Source organism: Silene latifolia, chromosome 7 (genome assembly GCF_048544455.1).
Source record: "Silene latifolia isolate original U9 population chromosome 7, ASM4854445v1, whole genome shotgun sequence".
NCBI lineage: Eukaryota > Viridiplantae > Streptophyta > Magnoliopsida > Caryophyllales > Caryophyllaceae > Silene > Silene latifolia.
In genome coordinates, this window is record NC_133532.1 from 19,559,816 (window position 1) to 19,571,405 (window position 11,590).

The 11,590-nt window shown below is 38.6% G+C and overlaps 1 long non-coding RNA gene across 1 annotated transcript; it reads left to right on the forward strand.

The window, feature by feature from the left end:
* Positions 1 to 349: 349 nt before the first annotated feature.
* LOC141590935 (uncharacterized) lies at positions 350 to 1,396 on the forward strand. The gene is made up of 2 exons (XR_012520553.1): positions 350 to 403; positions 1,019 to 1,396. It is a non-coding gene; the product is annotated as an uncharacterized LOC141590935 (long non-coding RNA).
* Positions 1,397 to 11,590: the final 10,194 nt, after the last annotated feature.

Consider the following 11,590-nt stretch of genomic DNA (forward strand, 5'->3'; position numbering starts at 1 on the left):
TTTGTGTTTTCTTAATGTTGAACCCAAATGATTGTGCTTCTTGAAATTATTGATTTCTGTAATCCTTTCTTTCCCCAGAGGACACTAGGACAAAGGGTATGGCTAATTGAGAGTTCGTATATGGAAGTCCTAATATGAATCGCTCCGTCAGTTTTGAATTCGTGAATCGCCTATATGTATGGAATGGGTTTTCAGTAAGTCTGATTCACTTGTCTTTTACATTTTGACATAAATTAAAGTTGAGATTCTGTCTGTATTTATATTGGTGCTGGAAATAGGTCATTTATGATTATGAGATTCTGAAGAGAGAAATTTTACAGTTTTGTTCATCACTGATGGAGGATAGCCTTGTTCTACGCCACTCAGAAGCTGGACTTGCTAACTGCTTATTAGATCTTCTCAGGTACTCTTTCGAATAACTCTTTGGTGGGGCTATCTCATTACTTATTCTACCCTCATTCTTAGTTGCATCGCTCAATTGGATTAGCTCGGTAAATTTCAACCTTCTGATATAAACAAGACTTGATGAGATTGCCTTGTTGCATTGTTTGGATAGGATAATAAGAGGGGGGATAAAGCCATGGAGGGTCGGTATGAGTATGGGATGGGGGAGGGAAAAAGGGTGCTTTCCCGTCAATTTTTACTATGTTAAAAACAACTTTGAATTGGCTTGTAAGAGGAAAAACGGTTCCCTCCAACTTAATATGTTATCCGGAAAACGGTATTAAGATCCCTCCTTTTCCCTCCAAATCACTAACTAAAAATGTGTAACTATTTCATCTTTTATAACACTCATGACCTTGCTACTCACATAATTTGATCTTAGGATGTGAACAAGGGTCTTTGGAATGTTCCTTTTCTTTGAATCCTAAGTAGGTTTGTTATCTTTGTCAACTTGTCCCATTTCACACTTCCACCTAGTGGTCATTAGTCACTCTATTCACTTTTTAGGAAGGTCCTCTATCTCATTTATCAAAAAGGTGCATACTCAATGACTATTTTTGTGATTTATATGCAGGTTCTCCAACCTCAGCATTGAACCGCGAGTGCATACCAGAACCAATAGTGCATTAATCAATGAGGAGTTGGCTATCGGGTAGATTGGATATTCCTAGATAGGGTCAAGGCAAGAGAGGGTTGCCAGGTGATCTATGTATTCTTCTACCACTTCGATCGAGCACTATTGACATGAGTATGTCCGATTGAGACTTTGAGTTGTGTTAGGTTTGTGGCATCGAATTTGGATTGATTTATAGTTTTATGTAAGTTTACTAGATGTTTAGAGAACATTTAGTATAGATTAGCTTAGTAACAAAGACGTTTGTTAGATTATTTATACATTGGATTGTATTTGGAACATTGTTGAGTTGAATGAGATGTAATGTTGTTTACATGAGATGTATTAGTGGTTGGTTGGATTTATTGTTGCAGGATTTTAAGTTTTGGTATTCGGATTGTGAGTTCTATATAATTTCAGCAACAAATTTTCATATAAAAAAACATTAATAAATTGCGTCGGTTTTGAAAGAAATGATGCAAATGAGAAATTCAATTGGCCCTAAAAAAATATCAATTGCATCAGTTATAACAAATGACGCAAAAACTAAAGAAAATGCATCGGTTCTCTATAAAGAACTGATGCAAAGGCTAAGCATTTGCGTCGGTTGTACATACAATTGCGTCAGTTTTTTAAACACAACTGACGCAAATGGTTCTTTTTTGCGTCAGTTTTTAAAGCACAACTGATGCAAATGGTGAACTTTTTGCGTCAGTTCCACAACTGACGCATAGCAAATACGACCCCTCGATATACGTCAGTCCAAAACCGACGCAAAAAGCCCTTTACAACTGACGCAATAGGGGTTTTTTCAATTAGTGAGGTTGAGTAATCCAAATACTCTTAGCCTTTGTGAGTATGAGGGTGTGACTTTTGATGTGAACATTGAGATGGTGGAGGAAGAGTTATTGAGGAGAAGTAAAGCCCCTATTTATGGAAAAAGCGATGATGACGCATCTATGGAAGAAGATGATGAGGGAAAGATAGGCTCAAATGATAAATAGAGTTGTGAGATCAACTTGGTTAAGGAACCCATCCTTGAGAAGTTTGAAGATTGCTTCGATGAAGAGGACGAATGCCTTCATGAGAACCTTTTCGCACCCACTATGGAGCTCATGATAGTTGGAGATGAGATTATGGACCTTCTCACGAAACTCAAATCGTCATACAAGAATTACTTAGTGGAGAAGCTCAAAGATAAAGCTAAGAAGGAGCCTACATGTGGAAATTTGGCACCCCCTATCCCAACTCCTAAGACACCCCATCATCAATGCCATGAAAGTTCACCTTCTATTCTTGGAGGATTGATTAGTCCAAGCATTTGCGTCATCAACTTTGGAAGAAATAGGAGCAATCGAAAAACCCCCTATGACAAGAATCTCAAGTTTGCTAGTTTTAAGAGTCGGGAAGACCATCATGACAAAGCAAAGGAGAAGGGGACGAAGTTCAAAGGGAGGTCCGTCATGGATTGGCCCTACTTTATTATAAAATGGTTCAAAACTTACTCATGCTTACTCGAGGACCATTCACAAGCATTTGACAAACTTTTGAGAGCATTGAGCTCTATGGACAACAAAATCAGTTATCTCAACTATGTTTGGTGGAGTCCTACCTCAAACCACCACTATTAATATATCCTTTCCGATTTTTATATTGTACCATAATTGTTGCATTGTACATATTTCTCTTAGTCCCTACTTGAGAGATGTGAGGGATAGTTTTGATCCACTCTTTGAGCCATTTTTCAGGAAAAGGAAAGATAAGGAGGAATCACAAAAGCGTGTAAGGAAATGGCTTGACTTAAAGCCTCCAAAATCTACGATTATAGGCCAGGACGCCTGTCTTGAGAGCAAGACGCTCGTCCTATGCCTGGAAGAAATGAAGAAAAGCTTGCTGAACTAAATATGTCCAAGTCATGGCCAAGGCGCCTGGCTCAACTCTTGAGTTGCCCAGACAGTCACCAGGACGCTCGACTTGGGCTCCAACTCAAGGCAAAGAATTTCACTGGATGAGAATCTGCGCGGTTCTTCCTCAGGACGCCCGACCCAAACTATAAATCGCTCGGATCGACCCCAAGACGCCCGGGTCAGAACAAAAAGTTGCAGGGTTCTTTCTTTGGACGCCTGAACCCAGCCCTCGACCTGCTCGTCCCAGCACTTCTCTTTGATATAAACACCCCCCCTCCCACCATCCCTATTCCCTTATCTTATCAATATCACAACCACATCTCATCATCCTCCTTACAATACGCATCACCAAAACCCTATCACATTTAACAATCCAAGGTTTTTGAATCAAAATCCCTACCAATCACATCAAGCAAAGAATGAATCTATGGAGCAAGAGCAAGAAAGCCGCCGAGGCCGCACCCAAGCGCCGAAAGGGTGCTTCTTCAACTGCCTCAAGGCAAGGGGCCAAGAAAATGAGATAATACCTTAGGTTGAACAACTTGAGCATTTCTCGGAGGTTTATTTTGTCAAGAATGAACACCGTCAACGATTTGAGCAATTGCTAGGTAAGGCCTATGAACCCACTCAATTCATTGATCTTGAGGTGTTAGAAACACTTGGTATAAGGCACCAAATGGAGGTATTCTTCAATGGTTTAGGTCTTGAGAAGTTGTTCTATACCCATGAGGACACTTACTTGAGCCTTACACTAGAGTTTTTATGTAGCCTCCATGTTGTCACTACTCAAAAAAAGAATGTTGGTATGGAATTCTGTCTTTGCAATACGGATCATAGAATCACCTTAGACCACTTTGCAAGGATATTTGGTCTTGAGGTACCAAGGAGTAACACCGACAAGCCCTCCAACTTCATTGTTAACCACCTTTGGAGGGCTATTTCCGGGAGAAAATTTAGTTCTTACAAACAATGCTATACTTTTGCAATCCAATATCTGGTGATAAGGATTAGTGAGTGGTTTGTGGCCGGAACCATAAATGGAAGGCTAGAGAAAGACAAGTGCACCCTTCTCGACTTAACCATCCCAGAGTCTTACTTGAATGTACAAGGGACGCGGCCTTACAACTTAACACCCCTCTTGAGATGATCACAAGTTTTAATGACTTTGCAAAGGGGAATTCTCCAATCAAAACCTTTGTGATGGGAGGCCTAGTGACAATTTTGGCCCATGAACTTTGCCCCGGGTTCAACCTTGATGGAAGATATGAGAAGCTCAAGGGAAGCACTTTGATTAATGAGCATACTATCTTCTACCACCACCGGTGGTATAGATACAATGTGCCGGAAGTGTAGAGTGGTTCACTAAGGGGTGCACACCACTTGTTCTCATGGGGTGGAACATACTACCTACCGAGCCCCGCTTGAGCCGATACTCGCCAAGGCCAAGCTACCTCCTTCCCATCGACACCCTTGACTACCCACCACCGAAGGAAGAAGTGCCTTACCGACCTCGTGAGTTGCCGGAATGGGGTGACGCACCACCATCTTATGTACCCATTCCACCCTACCCTATACCACATGTACCATTCACTCCCCAAGATCCGAGAACTCCACCCATGAGCGAATTGTTAAAGCTCATGCAAAATGTTGATCTTAGAGTGCACGACAGGAGAGTTGGCAACTACTTGGCCCAATACCCCTCCTACTACAACATGGATCAACAAGGGTACATCAAACCTAGAGGCCCTCATCCATCTTGGGCTCAACCGCATCTCTTATTCCCTAACTATGGCAACAAGGAGGGAACTTTGGAGACCAAAGTAGGGGATTCTATGACCAAGGAGGATCTAGCGGATATGGAGGCCGTAATGATGATGATGATGATGATGATGAGTAAGATGGCTAGAGGTGCTTAGCCACACCACCTCCGTTTGTATGATACCTTTCTCTCTCTCTCTCTCTCTCTCTCTCTCTCTCTCTCTCTCTCTCTCTCTCTCTCTCTCTCTCTCTCTCTCTCTCTCTCTCTCTCTCTCTCTCCCTCTCTCCGTCTCTCTCTCTTTTGTATAGTTGCATTGCATTTTAAATAGTTTGCATTGTAATATATCACATAATTCATATAGTTAGTTGCATATAGACTAGAATTCATGCATAGTCACTAATGACCCAACCTCATTTCTCCTACACTAGAAATAGTGCTTAAATCGGTTTGGGGAGGTTTGATCATAGGTGAGAACATGCATCATTTAGTGTAGTTTAGATTGCATTCATTTGTTATATATGTCATATAGAATTGCATTTAGTTAGAGCATGCATTCATTCATATCATATCATTGCATTTGTACTTCAATTTCCATAAATCTTTAAAAATCCAAAAGCATGTACTTTCTTTTTCATTCCTACTCCTACATGTACATTATTGAGGACAATGTCCAAAATAAAGTGGGGGATGAGAATTTATATTCCAAAATACATAAAAATTTGAATTTTTTTGAAAAATCCCAAAAATATGTTCTTTAATTTCATAAAAACAAAATCCATAAAAATTTGAAAATTTCAAAAACCAAAAACATGTTCTTTAATTTAGTAGTGTAGAAGTGTATATACTTGTGTTTTTGTTCTCTTCTCACATAGATACAATACTACATTTGAGGTATTGGCAAGGGAATGTGAAGACCGCTTTTGATATGATCGTTCTTATCCCTATTTCCCTTCCATTTCTTTTTATTATTCATATGAGGAGGATGGGCTGACATGTCAAGGAGGATGTGGGGTATTTTTTTTGTTGCGGTTTATGTACCTATGTGTTGTTAGGAGCTGCATCTAGATTATATGGTATTTTAGTTGATATAAGCATATGTATTAGAGTTGTATATATGTTAGTTGCATCATGGCATGTAGTTGCATTTTAGAAAAATTTTGTGAAAATGTCTATTTGGGAAGCTTGACAAGTGTATATAAGGCCCTTGTAGATAATTTTTCTCCTTGAGACTTTGTTTGCTAGAATACCCTCAAGACACCCTAGGATGTGTTATACTAGTATCTTTTGACCCACGGACTAAGACCTAGTCAAGAGTACCTTGTGGTGTGATAACTCCTTGGCTACCGTTTATTCCAAGGTGACCTTTGATGCCATGCAACCGTTCTTTCACTCCTATCATCAATATTTTGTCAACAAAAAGGGAATGGGCATAAAAATGTCAAATTAAGTTCAAGCTATCAACGTCGAATGTTTGAAAATTGCATCAATGAAAAGAGGAGCAAAAATAGACTCCTATGCTTCAATAAAAGTACCCTTGCTACAAAATGGGGTTACTTTGAAAAATGTTCAAAAATGCAAAGATTGAAAAATTTACCAAGTATCAAAATGCCAAACATCAAAAATGGCAAAGAAATGTTCTCAAAAAGTCAAATGCCACAACAATTTGGGGGGAAAAACAAAAAAAGCAAACTACTATTGCGAAACTCATACACTTTAAAACCTCTTATCCTTGATGATCCTATCTTTGTTGCATTGTGGAGAGGGGACGACCCTTCTTCTTGTCTAGGAAAGAGTAGGAATTCCGCGATCCTACAGTATTTCTAACACCATAAGGGACTTGTCTCTTGACAAAAGCATTTATCAACTGTGGACAAAGGTAACCTAGTTTAACACAACTTGGAGGTGACTTGTTTGTATCCTCTTGGACTTAGTAACTAGGAGAACCAATATCTATGATGGAGTGTGTACCCTAAAATCGCTTCTCTTGTAGATGATTTTCGCCACTTAGATGAGGAAAGTGGCTATTATTTTGTAGATGCATCCATTACTTGTTTTGTGTGCTTAATGCTTGGATGTATCGCCATTTTGGCAAGCCCCACCTTGCCTTGCAAGAAGGCATCTTACCTCATGGATGTCTTGTTGTGAGTTGAAGGGGCGGAGTGAAACCCGTTAATTGTCTCACATCGGCTATATTATTAGATTGGTATAAATAAAGGTCATATTTTTAGTCACCTCTTTACTCGGGACGAGCAAAGGTTCGGTTTGGGGATATTTGATGTGACTCCTATTTACGCACATTTAGTCCCCTAACTAGCCTAGTTCCTCTACTTTTTTAGTATGTATTAGGGTTGTTTCTTGTCTTTAGCGTCCTTCTATACATATTATATGAGGTTTGGTGTCCTTTGTAGGAGAAGAGCACTAACTTGACTAGATGAAGTGAAGCAGAGCTAAATTGATAACATATAACGACCAAACACCAAAGAGGAGACCAATACTAAAGGCCTAATTCAATAAAACAAATAATTGGGCAATGACTAAGAATCCCCACGACCCCTCAACGATCCTCACTGACTTGATGCAGTCAAAGAAGGAGAAACCATACTGGCTCACAATCCGAGCGGCTCAAGCCCAATCCGGGCGACTCAGCAGCCAATACGAGCATCTCATGCCCAGTCCGGGCATCCCAGTGACCAATCCGAGCATCCCGAGCATATGACGAGCTTCTCTCTCTACATAAGACGTGGGGCTCCTCTTGAGACTTGCAAGGCTCTAATCTCTTCCTAAAAGGGTCTAATCGTCATTTAAGCCCTTAGTTAACCTAATCCCTGTACTACTATATATACCTCTCTTGTATTTATAGGAGATTAAGCCCTCTTAGTAGAGGTTAGCTTTCATTAAGAGTATATTAGAATAGATTAACACTTAATCTTTCCACAAATTACACATTAATATTTCCTTAATTATTGTTGGGTAATTGAAGATTATTGGGTTATTATTGGAGAATTGACAACTCTTCATCAATCATTCAAGTTCTCTTCTATTATTCTTGCCTTTCCATTTGTTCATCTTAATATTGGTATAATGTCTTTACTCTTTATTCTTTATTGTTGATTGTTTTACTCATTCATCATGTTTAGACTTGTTAATATGATTGACACCCTTGTTAGCATGTTTTCCATGATCATGAGTGAGTAATCTCTTAGCTAGGGTTAATGGGAGATTAGGGGAACTATAACATGGGGGTATATTCATACTTAATCTAATATGTTATCATAAGATTGATTGCTTGTTGAAGTGTTAACCTATGCACATGTTATGCTTGATAAAATGCTTGACTATGAAACCTTGCATTTATACTTCTCTTATCTATTCAACAAGACTTGTAAGATATAAACTAACTCGAGTCTTGTTAGACCATGCATAGAATTGAATAGGAAGAAACTAAGTTGACTTGTAGGTGTTGTACAGTCTTGACCGACTCGGCTCCGAGACCCAAATCTTCCTAGGAATTGTAAGACATAAACTAACTCGATTCCACTACAAGAATAATTGTTTGCAACTATGTAAAAATGTTTGTATGATCATTGATCACCACCATGAATCCCCTATGATCCCATGACACTAGTACCCTTAATCAATTGTTTGCATCTGTTAATTTATTACTTGTTTTAATTCATTGCTTCTATTAGTTTAGACTCACCAACTCCAACCCAAACCAATTGTGACACTAGCATAAATTGAGATAGATAGGCTTAGAGCCCAAAGCACACCATCCCGTGGATCGACCTCGACTTAACCACTAACTAATTGTTTGTTGAGATTATAAATGTGTTTGATGGATTAATGACAACATCAAGCAGACAATGGGCCTGAATTGAGTTGCCTTGGTGGGCCTCTTGCATTTAGGAGTTAAGGTCAGAGTAGTAGCATTGATTTGCTTAAGTATTTTACCTGTAGCAAATACATCAAGTACAGCTTCACAAACCTCATCTGCAATGACACTCCAGGCTTCTTTATAGAAGGCACTAGAAAATCCATCAGGGCCAGGTGCCTTATGGCCAGGGATAGAAAAGATGGCTTCCTTGATTTCATTCCTAGTGACAGGCTTTAACAGGGTCACAAAGTGATCCATAGAGCACATAACACCCCTTCTTATAATTTTACTATTGACAGCATCAGTTGTTGCCTCAGTGCCCATCAGATTGATATAGTAGTTGAGGAAAATATTTTGAATTCCTTGTTGATCAGAGTGTTCAACACCATTGGCATCTGCAATGTTCAGCACCTGATTTCTTAAGAATTTTCCTTTGATGACTCCATGAAAGTATTTTGAGTTGCTGTCCCCATATTTAATCCAAGAAGCTTTAGCTTTCTCGCTGAGAAACCGAGCACAAGCTTGTTGTAGTTCTTGACACTCCTTTGCAACTGATTTTTCTTTTTCCAACCAAAAAACATTAGTAGGATCACAAGCAATCTGAGTTTGAATATATTCCAAGTTTTCAGTGCTATAATTGATGTATTCTCAATATGAGCAAAATGATCCTTGTTGAAAACTCTTAGATGATGCTTAAGTTGCTTCATTTTCCTCACCAACCTATACATCTTAGTACCATGACAGTGACTAGTCCACCAATGCAGCATGTTAGGGAGAAAAAGGTCAGACTTCCCCCACATATTAAAATACTTGAAAGGTTTCTTAGGAGCCATAACTTGACCAGAACACTTTAGTAGACAAGGGGTATGATCAAAATTGCCCTCTGGAAGAAAGTGAGCATACACCTCATTCATATCCTGCCCCATTCCCTATTGATAAGTACTATGTCAAGTCTACTATAAACCCTGGTGGCAATGTCTTGTTTGTTATTCCATGTAAAAAAGGTCCCCATAGCAGAGGAGTCCATTAGACCACACATAGACACACAAGACAGAAAATCCTCTATTTCAGCATCACTACTAGTGCCTCCTAATCTTTCAGCATGGGACAATACACAATTAAAGTCACCACATACTGCCCATGGCTCTTGAACAATCAAGGCAAAATCAACTAACTGATTCCATAAGGCAGTTATAGCACTCAAATCATTGAATGCATAGACCATAGACAAACAAAATTTCCTATTAGAAGCATTTTCAATAACCCTCATATTAATGCATTGAGTAGAATAGTCACAAAAATTAACATAAAAAATATTTGGATCCCAAATAATCCAAACTCTTCCACCCTTATGCCACCTGTTATTAGTGGTTAGACTCCATTCTGCAGGCAAAATACCACTCACACTATTTAGAGACAAGGCTTTGACCTTTGTCTCAAGGAGGCCAAACAATCCTACTTTGTGATTATAGATAATGTTTTCACTTGTTTTTGCTTATTAGGATTATTGAGCCCCCTAACATTCCAAAAATCTAGACTATGTATCCCCCACTATCAGGGGGAGGGTCACTACCACTTGTCCCAACACCATCTTTGGGGGAGCCAGTCTTGTTCAAAGCTTCTAAGAATTTGTTTGATGTCTAAACTTATGAATGCTATATCCTCCATATGTAACTTCTTATCTGCTCATCCTCATAATGGGCCTACCTGGAGTAAGACCCATAAAATATTTACCATTTGGATGCCAGACTACAGGTGTTTGCAGTAAGATATCCACAGGTACCCTTTACTGAGCTTCTACAACTGGTGTCTGTACAACAGATTTGGCTTTTCCTTGTTGTATAGTCTTAGCAACAGGAGCCTTAGGCCTCCATACCTTGGATTGGGTAGGGGCTTTCACAGTCTTAGTCTGTATTCCTTGTTGGAGTTAGTGTCCTCCACAATAGTGCGTTTACATAATAAATCTCATTAAAGGAATATCATCAGATATTTAATTATTTGATCCTCGTCAGTTGATTAACGTAAATTGATAACGGTTGGCTGACTAGAGTTTGACGTTATTGTCGTGAGACGGCGGTGATCAACTGACCCCTTTCGGTCACACCTAAAGGAACGAACCCCAATTGACAACTAATTAATTGTATGAGATACAATTTATTTAGTCCCTTGATTTATAGACTAAAAGGTTAGTCGATTATTTTTAGAGAGATTTCGAGTTGCGAACTCGAGGCACTAATAAATTTTGGGAGACGGATTTTTTTAATTAATTGTTAATTCACTAAAATTGTACTAATTGATTAATGTGATTAATATTAGTACGTAAATAATATGTGTAGCGGTACACGTATATTTACGAAGTGATTTGAACGAAATAGTTATGGAAATATTTAAACATGAAACGATGTTTAAAATAAAATTACACGTATTTGTGCGACAAATATAAGAACCAATATGGACCCGTAAATGGGCAAGTGGACCGTGGAAAATAGAGTTGTGGATGATTAGGAACATAATCATTTTACCTTACTTTATATTCTTCCATAAGTTATCTTATAATCTTTTTTGCATGTGATGTAAGATTGACAAAAAATAAGAAAATCACTCCCACACTCCACCTCCACCTACCCGGCCTCATCCCCCATATATACTCCATCTTTTGTTCATTTTTATACTACAACACTTGAACATTTGCATGTGTTCATCTATCTTCTCTCTAAAAATAATAACCATCATTTTACTAAGTTGTTAGTAAACTAAAAATAATAACTAAGATTGTTAGTATTATTTACATATTATCAAGGGTTTATTTTACAAGTATCTAGTTAGTATTTGTAAGATAATTTGTGGGTGTAGTTCTTGGGTGCAACTTGAAGGAGACTTTCTTTTTGAAGGTTTTTCAAGGAGGATCATCCATATCTTTTAAGCTCAAGAACAATCAAGGTAGGAGATCTTGATTGTGCCCATATTACCATAATAATCTATGTAAGGAAATT